The 24,713-nt window shown below is 35.3% G+C and overlaps 1 protein-coding gene and 1 non-coding gene across 2 annotated transcripts in view; both read left to right on the plus strand.

Annotated features, from left to right (window-relative positions):
• The window catches only part of LOC118184078 (uncharacterized), a 358,399-nt gene that overhangs the window by 33,090 nt on the left and 300,596 nt on the right, over positions 1–24,713 (plus strand). The gene's annotated exons all lie outside the window — the stretch shown is intronic.
• On the plus strand, positions 1,576–1,647 carry TRNAT-GGU (transfer RNA threonine (anticodon GGU)). The gene has a single exon. It is a non-coding gene; the product is annotated as a tRNA-Thr (tRNA).

Below are 24,713 nucleotides of genomic sequence, written 5' to 3' on the forward strand. Positions count from 1 at the left end.
TATTCGTTGGAGGATTACGTTATTCAAAATTCGATGACTCTATGTACCGTTGTTTTATCACAATACGAGAAATATACATACATTTATGCAGATTTTTCATTATTTAATTTCTTCAAATATAATGCAGGACTCTAACATTTTGTGGCAACAGTTTGAAAAGTGAACCGACATTTATGAGTCCGACGCAAAATGCCAAAACGAAATTAATAGTCCTTCGGGATTCAAATCCCTTTGGACTAAAAATAAAATAAAAAAAAATAAAAAAAAATTCAAGAGTAGTGGCTTCAGAAATAAAGAAAAAAATATAGCGGCGATAATTCCTCACTACCTGAATTTGATAACTGGATCGTCTCCTTTCTAGTCGCCTTAAGTGGAGGACAACGCTAAGAATTTTCTTCTTCCTTACTGCGTGCCTTCTTGGAGTATTTCGAAACACGTCGGCTAGCAATAGTAAGGTTCGATGTTCGAAATGCGGCTTGGGAATTTCTGGCTTTACATGCTCCTTGCCCTAAATTAACTTAAGGACTCTACAAACTTAGATTTAAACATTTTAATTCCAAGTTGCAGTTTTAATACATTCATTCAGGCCATGATGAGATAAGTAATTTTTATCCCAAAAAGAACTATTAGTCTCGAAATCGATTTTGCGTCGGTTCAGTATAAATTATAAGGTATTTTCTCCTTCCTTCCAGCATGCCTTCGTGGTGTAATGGTAGCACACTCGGCGTGTGTTCGAGAGGTCGAGGTTCGAGTCCCGAAGAGGGTATTGCTCAATTTTCTTGTCTCCTGCTTCAAAATAACCTAATACTTTTATGGATCGACGTATCATTTCTCAAAAATGCTACCACCAAATATTTTCGACCTGTATTATATTTAAAGAAATTAAATAATGAAGAATCTGCATAAAAGTATGTATATTTCTCGCATTGTGATAAAACAACGGTACCTAGAGCCATCCAGTTTTGAATAACGTACGTCTCCACCCGAATTTGGGCATCTGGAAGCCCAAATTTGGAATCTGGAATTTGTTTTATTATCAATTTCATATTTTGTAAAGCATTTATGAGTTTTTGATCAAGAAACTAAACAGGAAATGGTCACACTGTAAGGAAAAAGAAAACATTTTTATCTCCAGCTCGCAAGACTGTGTACCGGAAATTTTAAAGATATGTTCATTTTAAAATTAATTTGCGATATTGCTATTGAACTGAGTTTATGGTTTAAGTGCAAAGAACATGATGTTTAATAAGTAAAGGTAACACACAAAACGTTATACTTTTCAAACTGTTGCCACCAAATATTTTCGCCCTGTGTTATATTTAAAGAAATTAAATAATGAAGAATCTGCATAAATGGATGTATGTTTCTCGCACTGTGATAAAACAATGGTACTTAGAGCCATCAAATTTTGATTCCACCCGAATATGGGAATGCGAAAGCCCAAATTTGGAATTTGTTTTATTATCTTTTTGATATTTTGTAAAGCTTTAACGAATTTTTGATTAAGAAACTGAACAATTATATAAACATACACATTGATAAATGTATAAGGTATATCTCCCACTTCCCTAGCGTGCCTTCGTGGTGTAACGGTAGCACGCTGGGCTGGTATTCCAGAGGTCCGTGGTTCGATTCCCGGCGAAGGCGGTTGCATATTTTTCATCTCTCTGCTTCCAAAAAAATACATAATGACTCTACAGTGGCTCCCGAACTAAAAGGTTGTGGATGATGAATCTCCACGCCCAGGATTTGGCGACTAGGTCGCCTAAAACCCTAGTCGCTCTTTAAAAAGGGGAGTATATAAGGTATTTCTCCCACTTGCCTAGCTTGCCTTCGTGGTGTAACGGTAGCACGCTGGGCCGGTATTCCAGAGGTCCGTGTTTCGATTCCCGGCGAAGGCGGTTGCTTATTTTTAATCTTTTCTGCTTCCAATTAACCTAATGACTACAAATGTAAGATAAAAAAATATGCAAATAAAAATTCTAACTTTAATTTGCAATAGGAACTTTCTAGTTCGACCCTGTTATTTTGCCTTTTTCTCTTCGAAATAGTAATTGCTTATAATAAGTCTCTCTGAACTAAGTCATTGCAAAATTAATCTCTGTCTTATAATTCTTGCATAACACTAATGGCACATCTAATAATAATTCTAGAAATTGAAAATTAACCAATCAAAATCAATCTTAACCAAAACTAAATCATTCTGAACAGGGAATTTAACTTGGGTTCTTAAGACAACATTTCAAAAATGTAGAAATTTTTCAAGAACAGATGCGCTTGCGACGCAGTTTACAAGTGATACATCGGGAATGTTCATTAGCAAGGAAGCAAATGCATTGTCAAGAAATAAAAGAAATTTTTATTTTAGATCAGATTTTGCGCAGGTGGAAATATACATTGCTCGTAAGAATAAACGCAAATAAGGTTTGTAATGGTTTAATAATAGTAATAATAATAATAATAAAAATCAGAAATTTTAGATTCTTTAAAGACACACAGTCACTTCAGCACACATAGTTTCTCAGCTTTCCGAAGCGATGAGGACCACAGCGGGCGAACGGTAAAGTCGCTGAGCATTTGGTAGTTCGGTTTGGGGTTCAAATCCAACGAACGGGCTGGTTGTATGAGCGTTTTCGTGGTTTTCCCCATGTGTAACGTCTATAGGAGCCAGTTTTCCTTAGAAATTCTTCCACGAAGGCATTCCACCCGTTAGGCAGATAGCCCTCGAGGCTTATATAAAACCAAACCTGATTTTAGCCATTCATTTCAGCCTTGAAATTATTAAACTTCAAATTACTGGAAAGATGAATGCATTTCTTTAAGATTCGTAACTGGGGGAAGGGAGTTATATTATAAACAGAAAAATATTTATTGTACTTCAGAAATCTCAACAAACATAGAAACAAAAATAATAAACTAAAACAAATTCTGCTTGTCCTTTAAAATAATTTACCAAATATAAAGAAAATATTTTGCAACTAATTAAAATGCAATCCTAGATCTTAATGCACGAATAACGTAATTTCTTTGCTCTAAAGTATGTCATCAGCTTCATTAATTAATTAAAAAACTGTCTTGCAGACATCTAAATTACGCAAATTCGTTACTAATCACGTTGTTTTCCGTTGTTTCGTCATTCTTTAGTTCTTGTGATTCATTTATAAAGAAATCTTTGTTTCGAATTCAGGTTGAAGATACACCTACTCCCTACAACTAGTTAACTTTCGCCATTTCTTTCCACATCTTATCATTTGTCTTCCACCATTTAAAAAAATTTCAGCATGCTCGAAGCTTGTTTCTTATTTAATATCAGGTACTTGAGATGAGGTGCAGAACGGCTTCCTGGGTGTATCCCGACTACCAGCGCACAGGTGGAGATTTTCAAGATGAACCTAATTTGGATATTCAACTAAAGTTCACAGTGTTTGGTAACTTGAGCATGATTCAGAAGGGTTAATGGTTCTGTATGCAATTCTTGTTGGGTCACTGCGGTTCGGAATTATGCAGCGTCTTTATATGCCTTACAAGTGCATCAATGCATCATTGTACGTAGGTTACGTGCGGTGAATAGGATTCTTCGGGTTAGAATAAAGAAAAGAAATTTTGGATTTAGGAGTAGTAGTTTATAAGAAACTTATTGTTACTTTTCTAACTAGTGTAGGGCAGTATTTTGGTATATTACTGATCATTAAAGGCAGAAGTAGTGTTTTAGTTTTAGAGCGCATTCATTAAATTTTTTTTTTCAATTTAAACTGAAGTACATCCAGTTAAATGCAAGGGAATCACGCTACCTTGAACTATAAAAATATAGGAATTTTTAAAGCTACATTTAACGCTGTTCAGTTTTAATTGCAAGCAGATATATTTTGCGATATGTTACGCACGCATTTAGAGATATGGTTATTTTACTCCTTTTTAATTGGAATCAGGTATATTTTGTATATATGCTACATCTTTATACATTTCAGTGTTTTCGTACAGCAGCCGATCTTATGCAACTTAAGAGAATTTTCAAATTAATTAAAATTAAGAGAACTGGAAAATTAAGAGAATTTTCAAATTATGTCTGTTTTTACGAAAAGTATTCAACCAAAGGTACTAATTATGCCGTCGAAGATTTATGCAAATATTCAAACTCGAATACGTAAACCTATGCGTGCGCGTCTGCAGAAATGTGATTGCAGAGTGAATATAAGCGCAAGAGGTATTTTTAGCGACTTTTTTACTCGTACTCCTTTACAATATTCGCCTTGTTTCTCTCAAGAGTTGAGTAAATTTTATAAAGTAAAATGAGTAGCCACAGACATATGGATAACGAAATGAGAAGCAGAAATATCGGTAGACTGGAGGTAGGGCAATCACAAGCGCAGGTGGGCTACAGAGGGCAATATAACACCCTCTGCCGTTTGTAATTTGTGGAAGTAGGTTCAGGACAATGGATATATATCGAGAAGACCAGGATAATGTGGAACAAGATCAACAGCAACGAATGAAAATCGTTTGGCACTTGCAACGCGGCGACGCAGGATTGCTACAGCATCACAGTTCTCACGTGAATGTGTGCTGCGACTAGAACCCGAGTTTCACGGTCTGCAGTTGCCCGAAAGCTTCATGAGATAGGACTGTATGCCAGCAGACCCGCTATTTACACAAGAGAGAGCGTTAGCATAGTGCAGACAACATGCATTTTAGACAAGACTTCAGTGAAACATCGTGTCTTTTGACTCCTATGATGTATAGAAAGAAGATCGTGGAGCCCTATGTTCGCCTTTTCAGAGGTGTAGATGATCCTGCGCTCCTGTTAATGGACGACAACGCTCGTCCACATAAGGCTCAGCTTGTCGATAATTACCTGGAAAACGATGATATTCGGCGCATGGACTGGCAAGCAAGATCTCCTCGTCTTAACCCTATAGATTATCTCTGGAATGCTCTTGGGAGGGTACTTTCGTCTTGTTTTTGCTTTGCCCTTTGAGACTCATCCTGGAGTTGAACTATAAAATGCCTTGCTTCAGGAAGCTTTGCCAGTATGCTTTGCTTCAGGAATGGGATCGACTGCCACAGGGACTCCTTAACTGCCCCTTATCCAGTATGTCATCACGCTGCGTGACCTATCTGTCTGTGGGAGGGGACCGTACCCCATATTAGAGTCATTTTCAGTTCGATATCACAACGTGCATTTTGGACGTCCCTGCACTATGAGCTTTATCATGTAAACATAAAATGACTTTTATGCAATACATCCTTTTCTCTCTTACAAATGCATATTTATGCCAAATTTCATTAAAATTTGTCTATCAGTCTTTCAGAGATTCGATATAATGTGCAAACTCTCTTAATTCTGCACGCGAGTATGTATGCCCCAGGCGATGTAACCACATTTTCATAACATTTGCTTGCATCAGTTTCACTTAAAATACATATAACTCTTTGTTCCCGAAATTAACTTAAAATTAAATTGGAACTTTTACTCTTTAGTAAAATTGTTTATTCTGAATTCATGCCACGAACTCTAGTTATTGGTATTAAACTCCAATGTCAATGTTTGGCACTTTTAATTCTAAAGTGTTTGCCCTTTGCGAAAGGAATAACTTACTGCATAAAACTCGCTCGCCGATTAAGTTTGCGAATAGGAAACTCATTTGTTGACTACAGGTACAGTGTCAGACCACTCTCTAAGCACTGAATTCACTTCAGCGCGGGACCAGAAAGAGCAAAAAACTGAATTAGTGAGCAAATCTTTTACTACTAGATTCTCTTACTTTACTTCTCTGATTTTGTGCATCTTAATTGCGTGTTCGAATAATACGCATATTACGGAATTTAATTTACGTTTCTCTTATCTCGAAAGCGTGACTTGGGATATGTATTAGATATATATATAACATTATTCTAACATAGGTATTTTGGCATAAAATCGGACTTTTTCTGAAATGACGATTTTTTCTCTATTTCGATTCCAAGACTCAAATTATGCTAAACTAGCAAGTTTTTTAAAAATCGCGCTATTAGTTTTCAAAAATCCACTCTAAAACTTTCAGCTCCTTAATAGTAATTAAATTTTCTCTAAATATATATAAAATATTTCTTTTTTTTATTAAGCTTAATTGGTTCCTTCTTTCACAGTCCGAAATTTAGGTTCAAACCAAATAACATTCGCTGATATTTTTCTGATTTATTTTTAAAGTTTTCACTTTTGAATAATTTTTATAAACCTTTCGAAAAAAAGTTCTGAATTGTTACCTATCAAAGTTTTCCCATGATCTTAAAATAGACGTATTTCTAGGCATACTTGCAAAAAATTACAGTTTTTATTCAAAATTTCCCAAGATGTATGTGAATTTATATATTGGCCCGTTTTGAAATTTTGCATATTTGTTATAAGCGATAATACAGCCAAATGTGGTTTACGCACTTTATTAAAACTAATTGAAAGAATGAACGTTGCGCCTTTTTTTCCGCTCGTGCGCAATAAAAGGAAAAGGAAAGTGGGTTACCATAAATTATTAATTTTTTGTTAAAGGAATTATTCTTAGCGCAAACAGAAAAAAGGTACACCAGGTGTAAATTTTTAAATTTCTCCGTAAGTTTCTCACCACATTTTATAAAATTTCATATTTAGGTATAATTTGAAACGTAGAATCGAAATATGAAAATAAATCGATATCTCATTTGAGAAAAAGTCCGATTTTGTGTCAAAATACGTATGTTAAAACAGTGCTGTTTATATATCATATTTAAACGCCAAGTCGCACTTTCGAGACAAGCAAATTAAATTTAAAAGAAATTAAATTAAACTCTGCCCGATAGAGCGGGAGATATAGAATTTTCTAATTTTTTGTTATTTAGTATTATTTTTTCTATTTTTTGGAGCAGACTGTACATCCAAATTTTAAAAACTAAATCAACGAAAACAAATATAAAACTTCATAAATTGATCGAAGTATTCGATCCAATCACCAGGCATTGATGGTGGTTTTGTCAGGCATTGCTGGTTTCAAGCCAGGTTTCAGGCATTGCTGATTACTTCGATTACTGAAAATGCAAATATCATGTATGATTTTATTTTATCTTTGAGTGTTTTAAATGCTTTCGCCTGTGTTATAACATAAGCCATAACTGAGATCTATTTAGTGTTTTCTCTTGGTTCAGTCCGCATGTTGTGCAAGTTTTCATCAAAACCAAGCCTTAACATTCCAAAGAGAGTGCAAAATTTGTCCATTTTGCTGAAAAAAAAAAAAAAAAAAAGATACTATTGCAGCTTCAGGAAGTAATGTACGTATATATTCTTTGCGATACACTGTATACATTATATAACAATATATATATACATGCATATATTCACACCTTGTTGAAATATGTCATAGTTCAGATTTAAATTTCTTATTTTCTTCAATGCCTCAGTATAAAATTATATGCATACGATTGAACAGATGGACTCAATAACACTTGGGATGCTAAGTATTACAGTGCATTATCTAGAAAGGCAATCATCGTGTAGTATCCTATTATTTTCTTTCCCATTGCTCCAGGATACGACTTAGATATTCTTTCTTTGTTTCAAATTCCTTGTGCCGTTAAATGCAACAGAAGACACTTATATAACGCGCTTTCTTCGGCTGTAAGGTTGCTTTTTTTTTCTACTTCAGAAGTACTTAACTAGCACTGAGTTGAGACATTCACAAAAATTATATCTCGCTAACGAAATGCTTGCCTGCGAGGTGATGAAGTTTTACTAGACGAAAACCAACCTGAAAAGAATACAGATTTGTATTTTATTTGATTTTTATTGTAGTAAAAAAAAAAACGCATTAAATTTTATAGTGATATAAAATACAGCGTTGTTATTTTTTGAACAATTTTCTTTGACTTATGTTAATGGATGTGATCGTTAAGTGTAGCAGGAAGTAAAGTAGGAAGTAAGATAACTTTATTTTATGAATATTTCGAAAGTGTCTCAATTATAAAAAATTTTAAAAGATTTATTTTAGATATAATTTTATGTGGATATGGAGCACTAATCGTGAAAAACGTTCATGTAGTAACATTCATGTAGTTCATTAATTAATCTAAGATCATCCAATTTTGAATAATGCTAATGCAAAATCCACAAATAAAAAAAAAGAGTCGTATTTCAAGTTACAGTTTAAATTTGCTCAAAATATATTAAATTCGCTACAGATTTAACCCTATATTTATAAATAATTTGACGAATGGCAAATTTGCCTAATCGTAAACCACAATTTCTATGCATAGGTGGATAATTTTGAATAGGTTATAAGGTATTTTCTCTGTTCTTTCCGCATGCCTTCGTGGAAGCATACTCAACGAGTATTCGAGAAATCCAAGGTTCGTATCCCGACGAGAGCATTGTACATTTTTCACATCTCCTGCTTCAGACAACTTAATGTCTCTACAGTTGTTCCCGAACTAAAAGGTGGTGACGATAATTCGTCAACAACAGTATTTGGCGACTGTTTGCCTAAATTACTCAATCGCAGGAGGAGCATATAAGGCATTTTATCTCTCCTTTCCGCATTCCTTTGTGCAAGGGCATTGCACATTTTTTTCATCTCCGGCATTAAATAACCTAATGACTATACAAAGTTTAAGAATAACAGCAACTTTTGAACAAAAACGTTTTATGTCTGGTTACTGTTATTACTCTTCAGATCATCTTCATATATTAATTGCCTTGACGGTATAAAACAGCGTTTCTTAATTTTTTTTCTAGCTGGGATCACCTTTGTGAATTAGAATCACCACCACCTTATGCTTGTCCCCTTCAAAAGAAAATTTTTAGTATATGTTACCACCAGTATATTCGTATTTTTAAAATGAAATTGATTAAAATTAATTTGATTTTGCGTTGTTATTAATTAATTAATTAATTTTGTGAGGATTTATCTATTTATTTTTGACTAATAGTTTATTTTGAGTTAAAGTAACTTTCCTATCGCTCTTCTTTTCACCTATGCTTTTCATGCCAGAATGTAAATTAGATATCGCCCGGTTATTCAGACTAAGGAAGAATGCAGTGCTATTTAAACGAAGTTTTTGCAATCTGATTTTAGATCGTGTTCTGCCTACTTAAGGCCACGTTGTTACCGAGACTAAATAGCGATTTGATTCTGTGACGTTGAGTGCTTCTAGTCATTAGGCTTGTCTCGCCTGTTGTCTACAAACCAAAGCCTTCCTGAGCGTAACTTTCTCCTTACAGCTTAAACACATTTGATTTAACATTTGATTTTAGTTCAGCGTTACTTGTTTAAGAGTCAACCCACGTTGGATAATTTTTTACTTCTTTGAGTTCGAATAAAAATGCTATTTACACCCTTTTTCTGACGTTGTCTGTCTACAGCTTAAAACAAGAGGATTGTTCTCCCTTAATATTTCAAAGCTCATGAGTTTATGCTACCTAAACATGTGAGACTTTATAAGGTATTAGAAGAAAAGATACTTTTGTTTTAAAGATTAAAGATTAGCAATGCTTGGATAATCTTTAGTTTATGATCAAAAATTAAATAAATGTTGATACTCACATTAATGACATTGAATGAGTTTGTAGATTCTTGCACAGCTATTCTGTGCTTGTATGTATGCTGGTAATCTTGAGCTGAGATCAGCTAATACACCAAGTCGATTTCTGTTCTTTGTTCTTTGCTTCGCAAAGACCCTCACTCATCTGGTTGCCCGCTCATACGGGAATAGAAGGAAATGAGAGAGCAGATGTTCTCGCAAAGGAAGCAGCGGATTCATCCACTTTGCGAGAAATCCCGACCCTTAGACCAGTCTTGGACCTAAAGAGTCGGGCATTCCATCAGCTCCTAAGAATATGGCAAGAAAGTTGGGATCAAGCCTCCACAGGGAGACGTGTTTACAATCTCATTCCCAAGGTCAAGACAAGAATCCAAACTAATACCAATTACATGACGTATTTCCTCACTGGTCATGGCCCCTTTCCTTCATATCTCTGCCGCTTTGGCTTGAGAGAAAATGGTAACTGCAAATGTGGGGAGGAGGGTCATCCAGATCATTTTGTGTTCTCCTGTCCCCACACAGCACTTAACAGCCTCAAGCAACCAGGAGCCAGATTCTGGCCAAATTGTTTCCAGAATTTACAAAGTAACAGAGTTGCCCATCGGAAACTGAAAACAATAATTGACTACTGTACTAGCAATTACGCTTCTGAAGCTGGAAGATAGTTGTCATAAAAGTCTATATAAGCTAGTTCAATATGTCAGCAACAGAGTATGTGATATGTATGTTCAATATGTAATTTTGTATTTATGCTGTGCCAGGTTCTCATACATAAAGTTCGTACTGTATCTGAATACTGTAATGTATCTGTACATGTTTATATCCTTTATTTATGGTAAATTTATACTAAGGATCACCTCAATGGCATGCTTCTTGTAAACTTTAACTATCATGATAACGTATATGTATGGATGTATATATCAATATGAGTGAGAGTATGTATACTTTTATTTGTTTGAGAATATTTATGTATGTAAGTGTGTATATATCCGTATATGAGTTGGTATTTATATGTATATACATATATTATGATTGTACTCTTCTCCAAGTGCCTTGTATTCACATGTATATACTTTTTTGTACATTGTTGTACTCTTCTTCAAGTGCCTTTCTCTTTTTTGCATTTTATAAATGTTGTCTGCTCAGCCGGGGCTGCCCAGGGCGTCGGCCTGGTAGCTAGTGGTTGACTCCCGTCGAGTTGGTAACCAATTCTGCATGGATATATCTATACCTGAGTCGGAAACCAACTCAGCGATTTACCGCCATACCGTCTGGGTGGCAAATTTGTGTAATATAAGTTACGTTTTCACTTGTATGGTTTCCATTTTTTAAGTTCGTGCGAAAGCCAACATGGTTGTGCTTTTAAATCATTCAAAAATATTTGTTATAATGAATTAAACACGTACTTAAATTTTCTAGAACTATAATACGTTTTGTGTTATTTTTCTCATAAAATATAAAATCTAACGTGTTTATATTTATGTGATTAGATTAGATATTTGTTTTAAGGAGAAATACGTAAAATAGTATATTTTTTCAGGCAATAAAGTCGTTAGATGCTGGCTTTGGAAGCTAGTTGTGTTCTTGTCCACGGTGAAAAGACGAATTGAGTTTATGTTCACTCCATGCCTAGATCTTTAAATTTCAGGAAATTTATAAATTGTTTTCACATATTTGAAATACTATTTGCTTTAAAATTTTCTTTACAGATTATTTACGAAAAACTGATAAAGGGTATGGCTTTTCGTTTAGGATTTTATTTGCACCAGAAGTTCTCAACTCTAATAAATCATCTTGAAGAAAGCATGTTATGGATTGAATTATTCAGTTATGGCAAAGCACATGAGGGCTATCTGATTAAAAGGAGGGATGCCTTCGTGGAGGACTTTCTAAGGGAAACTGGCTCGTATACACGTTACACATGGGGAAAACCACGAAAACGCCTCTGCAGCCAGACCGTTCGCGGGATTCGAACCTCGGACCGAACTACCAGTGTTCAACGTCTTTACCGCTCGGGCGCTGGTGGGAAAAGCATGTTATGACGTCAGGTGGAATTTATTCAGACTCAAACTAATGGGCCTAAGCAGAACGTAAAAGGTTTACAACAAAGAGTATCTCCTGTTCTGTTAAAATAGTTTGATAAAAAAAATGTAAAATTTAAGCGTGAGCATCATGTAAATAAAGCGAAACCTATAGATTAGTCTCATTATTCATATTTACTATAAATAGAAATAAGTTATACATCAATAACTATAAAATATATTAAAATGATATGCATTATAATAATGTGTGTATTCATAAATACGTAAGTAATTTTTCTAACGGTAGTAATTTTTTATAAGTATTTATTTAATACCTTAAATTTTAATCTGGCATATCGGAATACTGCATTTGAATTTTTTAAAAAAAGGATAAAATAGTTTAAGAATAATTGTTGCTTCATACCTTTTCAAAACTTATAGCTAAAGATTAATGTACGTTTATTTCTAGTAGAGAAACAATTAGTCATTTTTGGTTAATTGGTAACTTAAGTGTTAATGTATGCCATTTTTGTTTTGTTGCTCTATCGGACGTTACGTTCACATTTACATGAAAGCAAAGAAGAAAATATAATTTTCTTATGGCACGTACACATAAAATGTTTCCCCTTAATAAAAAGCAGAATATTTTAATTATATGTGCACACTATTCTAACGGGAAATGTACTAAGAATTTAGCTGATGCTTTATTTACTCTGATGTCCGTACACCTGTCTTATGAGTTCTACATCAAAGGGCAGATATTATATATTCTATATTTGAAATCTAAAGATAATTACACGTTTCATTCATATTAATGATTGCGGAAAATATTGCTTAAACCGACAATTCTGAAATCATAAAAGTTTTTGCATATAATTAACAGCAAAGGTGTTATTTACCTAGCTATGTGATAGAATACTAATTTAAAAGGCGTCATTGAACTCTTCGTCACAAGAGCAATTAAACGCAAGTTACCACAATCAACTCTAAGCAAATTAACGACTAAGTTTTATTTCTGGGTTACTGTTTTCCTGTGTGATTTCATTGGCAATCGTAACATTGCTTTAATTAGTTCACCAAAGCTTAGTAATGTTTTTGAATCATCATTAGTAAAGTGAAATCATAATCAAAGTGGCTATTATTCATAAAATAGCTTAATGCATCTTCAAATTCCCTTGTGGTTATTTTCAGTCTTTTAATCTTTAAAGCCTTCATTGGATGCGCTTTGTGTAACTCAAAATCGTGATTATTATACCTCTAAGCAAAGATTTTATGTCAGTCTTTACGCTTTGATTCAAATAATTAAGACAAAATTAAAAAAATATCTTTTATGAGAGTGAAATCATGTGGAGAACGTATGCAGATGCATTAATTTTTCTTTGCGTCAGAATATTAATGATTAGCTTAAAGCAAAAGCTGCCAGAATCCATTTGTTCAGATATATGATTAAGAATGGCCACCTGTTGCTTCAGCTTAAATCGCGGTAAAGTCGATGACCTATCATGATGCGGTACAGGAATAAGTAGAATGAGTGTGAATTAGAGATTTGCATTTAAGCATTAATGTTAGAATAAGCAACTTGCATGTGTTAAAAGAGCTAAAAGATCGCTTTTAAACATTTGTTATAAATCATATAGAAATGTATATACGAGTATGTTACGGTGAAACACCGAAATCTGGAGAATGTCGACTTTCACCGGTGAATGTCAAGATTCACATAGTCGCTTGGTGTATCTCCAAAATATTTTCCAAATACTCTTATTTCTGACTTACACCGGTGAATGTCGACATTCACCATGTACTAATGGTGAATGTTGAACATATAAGAATATTATATTTCCTTCTCCGTCATTCATTCGCGAAAAAACGCACTTGAGACTCCGAATAAGAACTTAAGAATATAAGAACTTAAAACACACAGTACATTCAAAATGAGAAAGGAAAATAATAGAAGTTATAAACGTACCAAATTATGTGATTCAAATCTTATTTATTGCAACATTTTAAACTATTATGACACTTTGAATTGCACAAGAGGCCCTTGCTTTTACAACTGCATTTATTTGTGGAACATTTCCTTTTGGAATGGCAGCGTGTACATATACTCCTCTCTTTTCGACCTACACCAGAGCATATCTGTGATTGTCGACATACACCAGTGAGAGTCCGAATGTACAAGCATGTAAAGAAATATTCGATCTTTCACCGACGTATTTGGTGAATGTTGACATTCTCCGGTGAAAGTCGACATTCTCCAATTTCGGTCTTTTACGGTAACATATGTTTACATTGAATGTATATATAATCATATAGAAATGTATATATATACATTGAGTGTATATATAATCATATAGAACTGTATATATATACATTGAATGTATATATAATCATATAGAAATGTATAGCAGAACTACAATAAGTTGTCCCTGAACAAATGTTTCTAGCATGTTTTTCCTCCGCTTCTAGTCATTTTGCCGTTGAATTGTAGTATATGGCGTAAGGGCGAAGAAAAGGATGCTTAATAATAAAGCTAAAAAGACAAAAAAAAAAGTAAATAGAATATACACACAAAATATTAAAAAGAAAAAATCTGAAAGGTTTCAAATTTTAACGGTCTCACAAAAAGGTTTGTTAAGGTTTTTTACGTTTTCGGCTGAGCTCGTAGTCTACCAGACTACTGTCACACTTTCTCCTACTCAAACATTATTTTTGTCTTTCTAGCTTCATAATTAAACATAATTTTCTTCGCATCTACGCCATATACAATTAAACGTGAAAAATGTGCAGTGGAACGTGAAAAATGTGCAGTGGAATGTGAAAAATATGCAGTGCCCTAGCCGAGACTATTATAAATGAAACGAAGAAAACCAAATTCTAATTCATCAGGTGTATGATATAGTATATCTTTAGAATAGCGCTATGGATTTTAATTTGCGCAATAACGCTGCTGGTAATTTAATTCATATCAGTAGGATAATATTAATAAAAATACAGGAAATACTTTTATTGCTTTTAAAGTACTCAATGTGTTAAGCAGTTACAGATTAATTGAATTCAAAAGATAAATATTTTATCTTGTTCATTTTTACGGTTTTAACGGTTTTGTGAGATTTTAACGGTTTTGTGAGACCGTTAAAATCATATTTCTGAAAAGCAGTACTCTGAGAGCAGGTTAAAATCGAGGTTCAGTGAAAAATAAATTAAATAATGTGTGGGGAGTGGCAACACCATGGCGAGGGGATAGGATATTTATGGCAACGTAAGACAATATTTTGAAAGACTGTTCCGAGGATTGTCTACCGGAGACCGAACGGTGAAATCGATGAATGCTGTTAGTTCTACACAGGCCGGATCCTTGCGAATGGGCTGATCATATTGATATTTTCGTAATTTTCTCTATGTGTAACGTAGATGCGAATCAGTTTCCATTGAAATTCTTCCCCGAAAGCATTCCTACTCTTATGCAAATAACCATCAAGTATTATGTCCCATCCGCTGAGAACGCTTCTAATATCAGTTTTTAAATTCTGCCGCTTTTTGCTATTATATGTAGACAAGTATCTACAACGCAGTTCAGAACTTCGATCAGAAAGCAGATTCTCAAGACTTCAAAAGCTCTCGAATAGTTACATACTATTTTTGCCAAGGGTCAATTTCTCTGACCAGTCATTGCTAAATGGTCACGAAAAGTTCCTTCGACAGTTCTCTTTCTTTTTAAATGCCTTGTAATGAAGAATAATGTTAAATTCTATCACGTTCTTGGCGATGTACGATGAAGACGTGGAGGACGTTCGAAGACCTTCGTGCTACTGAAGAACGTTGACTGGAACTCAGGTATTCTTTATTGATGGTGTTTCGATACCGGTAGCTATCGGAGTTCCAAATTAGCATCCAAACAATGAGCCTATTTTGTTCGGAAAATAATAAACTCTAAATTTATTCACTCGAAGAATATAATTAGATTCTAATGGATATCGAACGCTATAAAGAGATGGTAAATTGTTTAGCCTCAAATACTTTCTTTGAATTTAAATTCAAAGCGTTTGGTAACATTGCTTTAAACAAAAAGAAAGAGGCGGATTTCGTGCTGAGGTTTCTGTGGTTACGCGTTAAAAAATTTTGCGCTGTTGGGTACTTAAATATCGTGCGCCGATATCATGCTTGGAAGCAGAATACAAATGAGGATTCATTTCTTGAGCCTGCGGCAAGAAATATATGACTGCTGATGAAGTACCTTCAGTTTACAAAGAAAACTGCAGTTAAAGTGAGATGCAGTAAAAAAAATACATTATCAGCATTTCTTTCGTGCTTATTGAATATAATGCTATCAGGTTCAATGTTTCTTCTAACCTTCTTCGGAAACATACAATGACCTGACTAGGAACAGAGAGCTTACTAAAGCTATGTTCACTAATTGTAGTAAGTAGACAGGATACAGACGAAGGGTATACAAAACCCTTTATTTTTCTTTATATACAATGACTTCCGTACTTCGGAATACAATGACCCTCCACTCGGGGTCTAACGTAAAAGATATCAAAATAAAACTAAACTCTAATTTAACTTTAGAATAATACACGTGTAAGATTGGCCTTATAGTAACAGGAGGCGTATGTAGCACAGAGACTGTGAACACTACAATACGTTTAATTTATCAAGAGGATTAATACCTCTGGCCTGGAAGGCAATTAGCAACTGCGTAACTTCTAAGGTAAGCGGCCTGCTTCGAACTCACGGCTTCCTCTCTCTCTCTTGGCAAAAAGGCCACACTTAAATACTTGGCGTTTGCCAGACAACTTTGCATAAACTCCTTCACGCTTATAATTCTGGCCGGAAGTAGAAAATAAGAAGTGATAGTAAAGATTTAAAACAAAATAAACGTTAGTAAAACTTAAGATCCTTACATACTTCCCGCCAGAGTTAATTAGTTTGAAACTGAGGTCTAAAACGACCTTGTTGAAAACTTTTAGCTCTAGAAACTAACGCGAGGCCAACCTTTTACAAAAAAATGCTTCGCTAGAAACTAGAAAATTTAAAAGAAAGAAATTTGTTACAATAGCAGCTCCCGGGATATACAACAATCTTTTTTTTTTTTCATCTGTACTGCATCTAAACAGGAGCTTTATTCAATTCTGGTTCCTTCCAGAGATCTGGAAGGAAAACTAGTTTAATGAAATGTTACAGAATGACATTGCAAATAACATATAGAATATACTTTTCTTAACATTCTTATTTCATTCATGACTATTTTAATTATCTCTCCCCGTGCTCTCTGACATGTGTTGTAAAAGAACACCAGACACGTATGTGTTTCTGTCTACGTGTGCCACACTTCCTCCTACAATCAAAACACTAACGTGTTAAAATTCAACATACGAGACCTCTTAACACACCCTACTTTCAACTCTAAACCCTGAGGTACTATTCTAAAAGTGGCTAACTCTAAAGTGTAGCGTCGGAGAGCCTAACTCCATCATTCAACCTTTAACATATATTCGTCATGATTTAATCTTTACAGTCACACGAATAACAAATTTTTAACATTACTTTCACTTTTACCATATCACGGTATTTCTTAACATTTAAAATAACAGTTCACATGTATATAAGAACATATCAACATGCCGTTAATTTTACACATTTGAAAACATACATTAGTAGTACATTGTTAACTTCTATTCTTTTCAAAGCAAGTGCCAATTCTTTCTACATTGAAATAATACTACATTTCAAAAAGTCTTTCAGACTAAAACTTCTCTCTTGCTAGAATGTTTTAAATAAAATTTATACAATAACTTTTTTTACAATATTTAAGTTCTTACACAACGCTATTATACATCAACTTTAGTTTTACGCGCGAGTAATTGAAAAACATAATAAGAAACTCGGTCACAACTCATTTCTCGCCCTTTCGGCGATAAAGGTAGACCTCGCATGAGGTAAAACTTCTTGAAATCTGCCACTTGCAGTAAGAATGAAAGATTAACTCAAGTTTGCAAAGTAACATAAAATTTTACTTATCTTTGTAATATTCAGACATCCTTTTCTGGGCCCAGTCTTTAAAGGTATAGAAGATAGTAGCTTGGTTGATCCTCCTTCTTGTACGGGCTCGCCCTTCAGTGCTTTCCTCTGGAAGCTTCCGTTTTTCACCAGTACGCCCACCCTTGAACACCTTCCTTTTGTCCTCTGCTTGTGGTCTTGGCCGTTTGAAGGCAGCTGGTCTTGGCGGAACCGGGAAACTTCTGTCGTGATCCTGCTTGGACCTCGTTGTTGGCCGCTCAAATTTTTCTTGTACTTTTTCCTCCGCCGCTGATGGCCCTTCCGCAGTTCGGCGACTTTTGCTGCGGAGAGTTCTGTCGGATGAGTCGATCTTCCGTTTTAAAGTCGGGTTATAGTTGCCGTCCTTTCTCCCGGTCCTTTCCACATACGTCGTCCTTCTCCCTTCTTCATTCTGGGGGTGTTCGTGAACTCTGTTTTCTGGACGGTGGAACGGCTTCTTTTTCTTTTTACCTTCAACTTTTCCGCGGGGCAATTTTCTTTTCACTTGCTTCTGTCTCTCATTGGCTTGCCCTTGTACTTGTCGTTTTCCCACCTCTGGAACTTGTACCTGCGGTGTCTGCCGTACCGGATCCTGCAAAAGATCTGAAAAGATTTTCATTTTATTACTATCGAAGTAGGGCTTAATTTGATCAATATTTGCGGAACAGGTTTCACCATTTCTTGCCTTTAACACTACAACAGCGTGAGTTATTTTTTCTATAACATATGGTCCTTCAAAGCGTGGAAAAAATTTGGCAGTTTTATCTTCTGGTGCTGAAGAAAGTGAATGCTTAATTTTTAAAACTTCATCCCCTACTTTATAAGTTACTCCCCGTCGTTTCAGATCATAGTATAACTTCTGTTTTCTTTGTGCTACTTCCGTATTCTTTTTTGCTTCTTTTATTAGTTTTTCTATATCACCCATTTTAAATTCTGGGGCTCTTTGTTGCACATAAAATAGTTTATCTAACGGTGTTATAACCTTTCTGCCTAGAAATAACTCAGCAGGAGTTTTGCCCGTTGTATCATGTTTTGCGGTCCTAAGGGCGAAAGCAAATTCATTGACATAGTTATCCCAGCTTTTATGAAAATTTTTAACATAACTACGGATAATTTTCACTATATTTCTGTTGACCCGTTCCACTATATTTGATTGCGGCCGATACGGGACCATTTTTAAATGACGTATGCCCAGTTTTTGGCACATGTCTTCAAATATATTACTTACAAATTGAGGACCATTATCCGATATAACTTTTAGGGGCGCCCCGTATTTTAAAATATATTTATTTAAAATAGAATCGGTAACTAATTTCGCGGAGGCTCGTTTTAAGGGAACAATTTCGGTCCATTTACTAAAATGATCAACCATAACAAGGAGATAGCGACTTTTGTTTAACTGACTTTTTGGGAAAGGGCCCAATAAATCGATGCCGATTATTTCATTTGGAAATTCGGATATAATACTATTTAGAAACCCGGCCGGGCGGAAATTAATATAATTAACGGCTTGACATGTTGGGCAGGACTGGACATACGCCCTTGTTAACTTTTGCAGTTCAGGAAAGTAGACTGCCTCGCGTACGCGTTGAATAGTTTTTCGAATACCAGCATGAGAAGCTAAAGGACTGTCATGGAGCTCTTGCAGGATATTTAATCTAAGACTAGCTGGGATAACAGGTCGAAATTCGTTGTTGGAATTCGTAGTTTTTGTGTAGAATAATAGACCATCTATTAGTTCGTAATGGGCCGCCCTATTTCTTATCGCCACAATATCTTGGTGGCTAAAATTTTCAGGATCCTTCAAATACTCATAAATACTTCCAAACTCAGGATCCTTACCCAGTTCGGTTATTACAGTTTCTCGGGAATTTATTGTACACGCTGTAAGCATTTCAACTTTTACGGTATTACCCTGTTCGTCTAATTTAATTCGTGATAGAGCATCTGCTACGATATTTTCCTTTCCGGGGGTATGCTTGATTACCAGATTATATTCTTGCAGCTTGAGTGCCCATCTTATTAACCTTGGGGATAAATTTTTCCCTGAGTACAATCTAGTTACCGCCGCATGATCAGAATATACTGTTATCGGCGCCTTTCCAAAATAGACTCGGAACTTTTGCACTGCTAACAGAACTGCAAGTGCCTCTCTCTCGGTCGCGGAATAGTTTCTTTGTGTTTGATTTAAAGTTCGGCTAAAAAATGCCACGGGCTGCTGATTTTGCGAAAGTACCGCTCCTACCGCATAATCCGAAGCATCCGCTGAAATTTCTAAATTTTCATCCTTTTCAGGAAATTTCAACACAGGGGCTTGCGTTAATGCTTGTTTTAATTTTTCGAAAGCACTATTGGCTTCGGCAGTCCACGAGAATCTTGCCTTTTTCCTTTTTAATTTTAACAATGGCTCAGCGATAGTCGCAAAATCTTTTATAAAGGACTTATAATATGAACAAAGTCCTAGAAAAGAAGAGAGCTTCTTTGCCGTGTTTGGAGTCGGATACTTTTGTACAGCGATTATTTTTGATCCCTTTTTGCGATCCCTTTTTTTTTATATCCCTTTTTGCGATATTTTGTAACCTAAATATTTTAATTCAGGGGCTGCAAATTTGCATTTTTCGACATTAACTTTTAGACCGGCCTCATTTAATAAAGAAAACACCTGTCTTAAATCCTGTATATGTTGGTCGAGATTATCACTAGTAATAATGATATCGTCTAAATAGATAACTGTGGACTTTCCAAGAACAGGTCTTAACACAATGTTCATGCATCGCTGAAATGTTGCCGGGGCGCCTGAAAGGCCAAACGGCATACGCAAAAATGCATAAGTGCCAGACTTGGTTATAAACACAGTCTTAGGCACATCCTCAGGCCTGACCCCTAATTGAAAATAACCATTCGTTAAGTCTAAAGTCGTCATAAATTTGGTTGATTTTATGTTCCTTAAAATTTCTTCTATGATCGGTAACGGATATACCGGATATTTCGTTATGGAATTTAATTTACGGTAATCAATAGCGAATCTCCACCTTTTTGGATGCTCCAAAGGATAATCATTATTTTTCTTACATAAAACCACCGGACTAGCATAACTACTTGAGATAGGCGTTATGATCTTTTTACGTAGCATATCGGTAATATGCCATTCTATAATTTTTTCCTTATTCTTATCATACCGGTATGGTTTTTGACGAACCGGCAATGCATCTCCGGTGTCAATACTATGGTTAGTAACCTGAGTAAATCCTGGAATATCACTAAATAAGGAAGCAAATTCACTTACCACTTGTCGGATTCTGTCTTGCTCGTCATTAGGCAGGTGGTCAAGATTTAACCTTGGCGGTTCAACCTTTTCTACACGCACTGGTTTCATCGTCAGCTTAAGGGACGCTTCATTAAAATCCAGTGTAGCTTGTGCGTCTGAAAGGAAGTCTATTCCTAGGATTAAATGTGCTTGAGTTTGCTGTAGTCTTGGCGTACCAAATTGGTTTCGCTGTTGATATTGGCGTCTTCTTTCGACGTCCGCCGTTCTTCTACTTTCAAACTGGATTGCTAGCTCAAATAATTTTTCCAGTGTAGTCGGATTTCTCAATTCAATAAAGTCTTGCACTTGGGGTAGTAACCTCGGCAAAATCACTTGAATTATTTCAGGATCCGGACGTTTTCCATACAAGAGCTTGAAAACGTGAATTTTTCTTAAAATAAAGCTCGAGAGGTTTTCCATTCTTTGTTGATATATACTGAAAAGTTCTGTTTCTAATTTCGCACGATCCCTTACAACAGGGAAGGCTTTTAGTAGGGCAGTCTTGAAATTTTCGTAAGTATAGGTGGGACTTCCTGCTTGACCCAAGAGACTTCTGCCGATACATTTGAACCAGTTAAGCGCTTGGCCCCTCAAAGCGCTGGTAGCAAAGGTAACTTTCTGAAACTCGTGCACGGGGTAGAGCATGAAGTGGTCATCCAATTTTTCCAAAAAAACTGGTTACCGGTGAGTTTCCGTTAAATGTTGCTTCTGGTTTCATCGAAGCGCGAATGGTCTGGACGATGTACCCAAATCCTTCCAGGGCGGCAGCTGGCATTTCTGGATTCTGAGCCGTTTCTGCAGGCAGCACAGGTTCTTCTTGAAACTCGGCCATGGTTATTCTTCTTCTTTGGGCGCCACTATCAGGTTCAATGTTTCTTCTAACCTTCTTCGGAAACATACAATGACCTGACTAGGAACAGAGAGCTTACTAAAGCTATGTTCACTAATTGTAGTAAGTAGACAGGATACAGACGAAGGGTATACAAAACCCTTTATTTTTCTTTATATACAATGACTTCCGTACTTCGGAATACAATGACCCTCCACTCGGGGTCTAACGTAAAAGATATCAAAATAAAACTAAACTCTAATTTAACTTTAGAATAATACACGTGTAAGATTGGCCTTATAGTAACAGGAGGCGTATGTAGCACAGAGACTGTGAACACTACAATACGTTTAATTTATCAAGAGGATTAATACCTCTGGCCTGGAAGGCAATTAGCAACTGCGTAACTTCTAAGGTAAGCGGCCTGCTTCGAACTCACCGCTTCCTCTCTCTCTCTTGGCAAAAGGCCACACTTAAATACTTGGCGTTCGCCAGACAACTTTGCATAAACTCCTTCACGCTTATAATTCTGGCCGGAAGTAGAAAATAAGAAGTGATAGTAAAGATTTAAAATAAAATAAACGTTAGTAAAACTTAAGATCCTTACAATGCTCTCAATGAAAACCCGTCCAGGCATTATCCAGTGATACTCTAAATCACAAAATATATGAGGTGTAAACATTAGCAATACGAGTGTAAGTAAAGTAGAAATAATCCGTTAAAGATGAGAAAACCGCAGTAGGAAGTGGAAGATGAGGCAAATTGCATAATGCAGTTATATTAAAAATAGATTGTGCATAATTTAATGCACTCTTTGTAAATGTAATCACTGTAGCAATTATTATAATGATCGCGCTTCAGCAATAAGCTGCGCAGGGCTGGATTAAGGCTTTTAGAAACCTTAAGCGCTTAAAAAATGTTGGTCTGTTCATATATATTCCCGCTAGATTTTCCCCCTTCATTCTTTTTCAATCTTGCTTTAGCTGCGTCATTCATACCATGGTAAAATTGGCAAAGATAAATTTTTGTGGTGCCACATTTCCTGAAACTCTAAGTATATTTTTGTTGTGCCCTTTTTCCTTGATGTCCTAAGCGCATGCTTATTTTGCTTGATGGCTAATTAAGCTCTGACGCTGTGTATATGTTACCGTGAAATACCGAAATTGGAGAATGTCGACTTTCACTGGAGAATGTCAACATTCACCAAATACGTCGGTGAAAGATCGAATATTTCTTTACATGCTTGTACATTCGGACCCTCACCTGTGTATGTCGACAATCACAGACATGCTCTGGTGCAGGTCGAAAAGACAGGAGTTTATGCACACGCTGCCATTCCAAAAGAAGGGTTCCACAAATAAATGCAGTTATAAAAGCAAGGGCCTCTTGTGCAATTCAAAGTGTCATAATAGTTTAAGTTGTTGCAATAAATAAGATTTGAATCACATAATTTGATAAGTTTATAACTTCTATTATTTTCCGTTCTCATTTGGAATGTACTGTGTGTTTTATGTTCTTAAGTTCTTATTCTGAGTTTCAAGTGCGTTGGTGAATGTCGACATTCACCGGTGTAAGTCAGAAATAAGAGTATTTGGAAAATATTTCGGACATACACCAAGAGACTATGTGAATGTTGACATTCACCGGTGAAAGTTGATATTCTCCAGATTTCGGTGTTTCACCGTAACATATATGCATTTTAGTTAGAATAATGTTATAGTATGAAGTAGCGCATTTAGAAACATTTTGCGTACGCTTTGCAGTGAAGCTCTGCCTGTGAAGTCTTAAAATGTGCTAGTTAGGGATCGGAAATTCTCAAATTAACCAATATATATGTAATGTATTCAGGAACAGGAATTTTGATCAGGTGAAGTGTTGATCTATAATGACTAGGAAATTGGAGGAGAAGGCAGATTAAATCTTCAGTTTTATTTTCAGCAACACGTTACGGCTACACACAAGTCATCATATCATATTAAATTTGACTGTTCCAAAGGGCTTACATTTTTGATATATTTGTAGTAAAAAAAAGAAGAAGCAGACAAACTGCAGTCCAGCTAAGGCAAAGCGTAGAAAGACAGTGTGTAATGTTCAGGATGAAATCTCAAGTCAGACTGAGTTACTTTTGGTTCTCAAAGCATTTTGATTGGATAGTTAATATTACTGTAAAATTATTATTGGCTGCTTGAGTTTTAGTTCCATTTACATCATCATAATTACGTAAGAGTCATATGACATAGATTTTTCTCGAAATGATGCAGCGCAAATAGATGTACCTATTTTTAGAATAGAGAAGGGAAATTAATTTACGCTGCTAATTTAATCTTTTACATATTCTTTATTTTTCTTACACACACACACACACACACAGACATATATATATATATGATGTACGAGCTTTTGTTGGGAATAAATAGATTGGTGAAGAGTCATAGATGTCGTCGTGGCTTAAATTATCATACGATAAGTTTAAAAAATAGGATCCATTTATTATTGGTCAGGAGAAATAGCAGTTACAAAATCAGATATCCGGAGTAAATAAAAAAGAATTACTAATAACTTTTTGTATGAAGTTTACTGCATCGTTACATTAAAGAAAAGACCGCGATATTCCTTTGCGAGTCTTTTTATAGCCTCTGGAAAGGCGGAGCTTCCAAGAAATGACGTCAGCCTCGTCAGCCATTCCAGTTCGCTTTAAATATCTCCAGAACATTCTATAACTGTACGTGTAGAAAAGGCGGGAAAAACAACTTGACTACGGGGCTGTGGATTTAATTTCACGTACTTTCAAATAAGAGACCGTCGCCTTTAAAAATGAAAAGAACATACAGTTAAAATTTCAAGTGTATTCTTGATTATGGAATTTTATTATTACACATATATAAGAAGATTTGAGATTTAAAAAAAAACTTGAATCTTCACTCTTTTTCCGTCATTTTAATCTTTAAAATTTTAAAAGTCTGATAAAAATTTTAAC

Source organism: Stegodyphus dumicola, chromosome 6, assembly GCF_044657685.1.
Source record: "Stegodyphus dumicola isolate Sdum_Otavi_A_Nest chromosome 6, ASM4465768v1".
Taxonomy (NCBI): Eukaryota; Metazoa; Arthropoda; class Arachnida; order Araneae; family Eresidae; genus Stegodyphus; species Stegodyphus dumicola.